Here is a 6000-nt window from a genome sequence, read left to right on the forward strand (position 1 = left end):
GGCGCGGCAGGAGGGTCGTGTTCCTCAGGACATCACTCCCATGTTCTGGGCAAGGCTGGCGTCAGGGCTGGAAGGACTATAAACTGCCGGCGAGGAGAGCAAGCTTGGGCATCAGCACCAGAACGCAAGGACGAGGGGTTCGGGCGACCTCCCCGCACGGTCTGTAAGGTGTGTGCCGAAGGCGGGATCTTGGAGCTGTCAGTCCTGGGTTCCGGGTGCGTGGCCTATGGGCAAAGGTCAGCAGCCACGGTGCACACGACTCGCCTCGTAGAACGGCATCTCCATGCGGTGGCTCAAAACCTACATTTCCTAAGTCCTGCAAATTCTTAGGAGCCGTAGCTAAACCTTCAAGTTCTTAAATAGGTGCTTCCTACTTCCTTCTCCAGTCTGTTGTATTGGGGACAATTAACCCACGCGACGTCCTGGAGAAGTCATGCTCTTTTCAAAAGCTCCTGTTACGTAACTTCGGTTCTGTGGCTCTTCTGGGGATGTTCAGGCTAGCGACGGATTCTAGAACGACCCACATGCCAGCTGCCCACAGAAGTGACATGGGACCCACAGGAGTGATGATTTCAGCTCCCCTATATGCACCACCAACACCAGCCCTTTGGGGGTAACAGCTGGCCTTTCTGAATGTCTTTCATCAAATACACTTGACATAGAGTTCAAAGAAATCCAATGTCTTAACCAAGATCCCACTGAATTTAGAAGCCGACAGCCAAATGACCCACATCAACTCTGCATGTTTCCTCCAGGTGCCATGGTGTCATCTAGAAACCCAGGACAAGGGACACACTGGGTGCCAGGCACATCGCAGTGGCAGTGGGAGCGCGGTGCCGGGGGTGAGCGAAGCCCAGGAGAGTGCATTCAAAATCGTGTCTGAGCAACACACTTGCACGCTCTGAGCCTGGGTTCCTCGCCCAGAGCCGGGGCTTCAGGGTCTGCACTTGGCAGAGTCCTGGGGACAGGATGTTTGAGGACTAGAAGTTCCTTCCCCCACTGCTCCCTCTCTGCCCTCCGTATATGACAAGGACTGCAGCTTCGCTAGGGAGCCTCACAGACTACTTCAGTGTCACCAGCAGCCTGCACGGAGAGCCCAGCAAAAAACGCCACTGCCAAATCCACACGCTTCCCATCGTTTTTCAACATCAGGCCTCTGAATTAGTGCATGCCTCTAATTACAGTACTTTCCATTTTCAAAACAACTGCAAATAGTAATTACATACTCCCCTCACCCCTTACCTTCCAGGAACAGCCCGAGACAGAGGCAAGAACTCTGAGTCCCCAGGACCTCGAGCTGCACTGTGAAGATGTCGTGTCCCCCCCTAGCCCGCTGACCCGCATTGCATAATGGCCCCCACGGCTCCTGCCGCCTGGACCCTGGAGGGTCACGCTCATCTCAGCCCTCTCACACGTGTGCCCGAGACTCCACTGTGCAAGGGACTTCCCCTGACAGGGCAGCTGGCATAATCGATCGCCTTCGAGATAACACTTCTGCAGTCACGCTTCCAGAGTCTTCACTTAGGGCAATAAGGAGCGTCTTTTATAGTGACCTGTCCCTTACTGTTTGTGTGGATGTCTAATTGAAAACGTTATGTAACCGTAAAGTACAGAGCATTCTGGGGCTATTAATAACAAGCTGCATCCAAATTCTGAGGACTCTTTGAGCTTACAGTGGGAGGGGACTGCCTGGCACTAATTTATGCACATGCACGTGGACACGGTGACACTCATAAACCCACACACACATTGCATGTATGTAAAGTGAGACCTGCAGAATGGGAATAACTTGTCTTGGGTCTCAAAGCCAATTGACAACTGAGTCAGGAATACATGCCAGGTCTTCCGGCCTCTGGAGGATGCTATTGTCCTCTACACCCCGCTAGGCACCTGCGTACACCCTTAACGTTGCACAAGTGTCCCCGCACTCAAGCTGGGTTCTCACGGTGCTGGGCACACCAGCTCCCATCAAAAGAGTTTCTGATCTAGACTACTGAGTTAGAAGCGAGACACCAACCACAGTAACGTCTTGTCATTCACTTGCGATACATACCCTTCCTGTCCTCTCCAAAGAAATCAAAGGCACCTAAAACATACTTTAACAGGAGGCCATTCGACGTATGGTGTGGAGGAGCTTAGCGCTTGAGATCTTCCAAGAAAGAAGTGGGCATGAGACAAAGCAACATGGAAGAGGAAGACTGATTCTTGATTGCACAACAGTATGCCAGTGCAGGGGTCAGAATAAATGGAATAGAACTGATAAATTACAAGCCAGTATCAGGCACGGGAGTGGTGTTTTACTGTGCAACCTCGTTTCAGGAATCAGTAGTATGATACATGGCATAAAAACCATCCATTCACAATTGTGCTGCCCTTTTCAAAAGTAACTTAATGAGTATTGTTTCTCTGCAGTCATTTTTATTCAAAACCTCACCAGTTCGTCACGAGGAGCTGAGACACACGACGCTGAGAGATTAATACGGCCACACAAGATGCATTACTTGCCACTCGCAGACCCTGCGAGCTTGTCAAAAATGAAAGCCCTGCTCCGGTGTGGCGGATTTCAGTCACGAAGCCTGCCGAGAGCTTAGTTTCCGGGAAAGAGGTGAAATACGTCCATTTCATCTGGACCTCGGGAGCACTTTGAAAAGTTCATTAATCCACATCTGTTAAAGACCTATGACAACCCCATTAAGGGCCCACAGGTCAAGGTGATGCATTTAACTGTTGTCAACAGGCAGAGACTGAGTCAGGGCGTGAACATCCTGCGGTCCACCTTTCTGGTCACAGTCCCTGTGTCCCTGCTCTGGCAGGCTTTGCCTGTTATTAATATGACCAGCAAACAACAGAGTGCAGAGCGTCTAAAAGTCACTTTATTTACCGGCCCTAATTGTTTAGGCTGAGGTTTTACCTGTCAACTCTGATGGATTCTTTCTGGAAGGGCCAGGCAGACTCACAAGCTTGCAGCTTCCTAGCCGGCTGGGCTTCCAGGGGATGCATTGCATTTCGTTGGTTCTGGGGGGCCAACACCATCTCTCCAAATGCAACACCTGCCCTAGTCCACAACCCCCATCAGGCAGCTTGGGACATTTGGTAGCCACCATGCTTCAGCCCAGTGAACACTCCCCAGAGAACTTGGGGAGGAATCTGAATCCTGCAGCTCCCTCCCCCGGACGTCCTCCTCTGGGAAATCAGCAACCTATTCAGTAAAGAGATTATTCGTTCAAACACGAGTGTCTGACCCGCTCACACACCCCAGCTCACACACCGTAACCCCCGCTTCTCCCACTCAGGACCATTCAGCTGGAGGCACCCGAGAGCTCCTCCAGGCCAACCCTGCTCCTACAAACAAGAAGACGGAGGCCCCTTATTGCCGAGGGACTTCCCCGCACCGACGCGAACACTGCACAAGTTGTGCAGACAACCAAGCCCGACAGTTGGTGACTCAACCGACGAGCCGCTCAGACCAGGACCAAACGACTCTGCGTGGCTCCCCCCTTCGGGATCAACCCCAACGCGCTTAGCAAACAGTCAAAAGCTGCCAACCAGAGAACTGGGGACCAGCAGGGGCTCCCCCCCATCAGCACCCCTCCCCTTTCCTTCTGACAGGGAGGGCTGTCAGATGTGAACCAAGATGAAATCTCCAGCGGGGTCGACTCCTGCCTGGTGGCCACCTGGGATCAGCCCCTGCGCCTGTTAAGTAACCATCTCCGAGACTTACACAAACAGGGGCAGGTGGCCCTGATTAGCCCTCACCCCACGGAAAGGTTTAGGACACGGTTCCAAGGCTGAGCATGTGCTGGGCAGGCACAGCATGGGAGGAGCACACGGCAGGAGCCAGACGCTGCCCTGTCCATCCTATAGGAGGCCTGGGAGAAGAGGATCCCAGGAGACACAGCACGCAGGGGAATATGCTACCCTCCCATCAAAACGGGCAGACTTACGGTCCACATTAGGTCGGGGAGGGATGGACAAAGAACGCATGCTACCAGCGATGTATTTCCCCTCAGCAGGTATTCATTCCCCAAGTATTTTCTCACACACACGCAACGAATCCAGAAGGAAGCAGTCAATAAAAGAAATGGGACAGGCGTGTGTGCTACACGGCCAGGGTTGGAGAAGTAGAAGAAGCACCCTGGCTTCCCAGCCTGGCCTCCCACTTCCTGGCCTTGTGACCTTGATTGAGTCATTCCACCAGCCTCTCTGCGCCTCAGTTTCCAAATCTGAGCCGCCACGGAAGGAGGAAACCTACTTCTTCATCGGGTTGTTTCTGAGGAACACCACCCAGCAGGGCCTAGACCCCCATGACGTGGTCACTATGTACGAGTGTCCCCACCCCACCCCAACACACGCACACAAATGGATCCGACCCCAGGATGCGTACCTCCTCATCCAGACCAAACAGGTACACTTCTGCCTGCACGCCAAGCCCGCATCTGCCTCCGGATGGCAGAGGAAAGCACTAGATTTAGAAGGTGCCCAGGCAGTTCAGCCCCCAGACAGGGTTTGGGGAGTGAGGAAACGGAGGGAATCCACCAGAAGCTCCGCGGGCTTCCAAGCTCTGGGTGGGCGCGGGGCAGGGATCTCGGAGGCGGCCTCCGGGCAAGGGGAAGGGGCTTTGTTCCGGAGGCGGAGGGCCTGGCTTACCGAGCAGCGCATCCGGAGGCGAGTGGGGGCCGCGCGGGGCAGGCAGCAGAGCCTCGGCCCGGCCCCGGCCCGGGGCGCCGAAGTCAGAGGAAGGCGAGGAGGAGGAGAAAGATGAGGCTGCGGCCGGCTCCTGCCTCATTCTCCTGGGCAGCGCTGACCCGCTGGCGGTCGCCGGCTGGGGCTGGCCGCCGGCCGCCGGACCCGGTTTGCGCGGCTCATGTCCCAGTCCGCCTCTGGCGAGCCGTGAGCGAAAGCTGGTGGTCTTCAGGCGGCACCCCAGGGCTCCTCGTGCCCCGCTCGGGGGCTCGGAGGGAGGACCTCGAGGAGGTAGCGCGGAGGGAAAGAGAAAGAGATCGTGAGAGCGCGCGGAGCTGTGCACCGCGGGGTCCCGCAACGCTAGGCACCCCGCAGGACCGCACCGCCCCACCCACAGCGCCGCTGTGCCCGGCGCTGTGCGCCCGGGAGGAAGCCGAGCCCCACAAACTTTAGCACTTGTCGGGTCCCGCGGCCGCCGTGGCGGGAGCTGCCCCGCTCACCGAGCGCCCCCTGCTCGCGCCCAGCCACAGCCGTGGCCCCAGAGCGAGCTTACCGGCCGCGACGGCGATCCCGGCTGTGGGGCGCCCACCCAGTCTCGCGCAGAGAAGTGCGCACCGCTGGGGAAGAAGGAGGGGGCTGGCGGCGTCCGGGTCCTTGCAAGGGAGGGGCACCCCGGCAGCTACGGTGGAGGCTGAGCGCCAGCCGAGATCTGCAGTCCGCGAGGGAGGAGGGTCCGTGCGCCCCCCGCGCCCGCCCCAGGACGGCGCCGCTGCTGACGCTGTGCGCGGGCTTCCCCAGCTCCGAGTCTGCGGAGCCAGCCCCGTTACCTAGCGACTCGCTCCGGGGAGCCCACGCTGACGCCAGCGACGAGCCGGGCTGCGGCAACGAGAGGAAAGGAAGGGGAGCTTTGGAGGGAGGAGCGCGGGCGGCTGCGGCCTGAACTCCTCCCTCCACTGCCTCCTCGGCTCTGGGGAGGGGGCCCGGGGAAGACTTGGCCTCAGCCTGGTCCGGGAGGGCCGGAAGGCTGGATGTGGGGAGACACGAAGATACCCCTCCCCCCTCGCTAGGGCTGCAGCAGCAGGTGGCGGCGACGTGACCGGTGGAGGGCTGGTGCCTACAGGCACGGAGGTGGGCACGGCCCGAGCAGGAGCGCGGCAAAGGTGGCTGTGGGCGCGTGGGTGTGTGTGGCACGTTCCCACCCACGTGGTGTACATGGGGACCTGAGGACTCCGGTGAAGGAGGACCCTCCTCCTTCCTCTGGTCTCCCTCCCTCCTTCCTGGACATTTTGCTTCTGGTCTGTCTCATCATGGAAGCTC

General features: G+C 57.8%; 1 long non-coding RNA gene across 1 annotated transcript in view; it reads right to left on the reverse strand.

Annotated features, from left to right (window-relative positions):
- The window catches only part of LOC118976884 (uncharacterized), a 40643-nt gene extending 34851 nt beyond the window's left edge, over positions 1–5792 (reverse strand). The window contains exons 1-2 of the long non-coding RNA XR_005064365.1: positions 5237–5792; positions 4648–4965 (exon numbers count right to left, since the gene is read on the reverse strand). This is a non-coding gene — a long non-coding RNA (uncharacterized LOC118976884). The remainder of the gene's footprint in view (positions 1–4647; positions 4966–5236) is intronic.
- Positions 5793–6000: the final 208 nt, after the last annotated feature.

This window comes from Sturnira hondurensis, unplaced genomic scaffold, assembly GCF_014824575.4.
Source record: "Sturnira hondurensis isolate 20B ecotype Veracruz unplaced genomic scaffold, ASM1482457v3 Scaffold0021143, whole genome shotgun sequence".
NCBI classification, from domain to species: Eukaryota; Metazoa; Chordata; class Mammalia; order Chiroptera; family Phyllostomidae; genus Sturnira; species Sturnira hondurensis.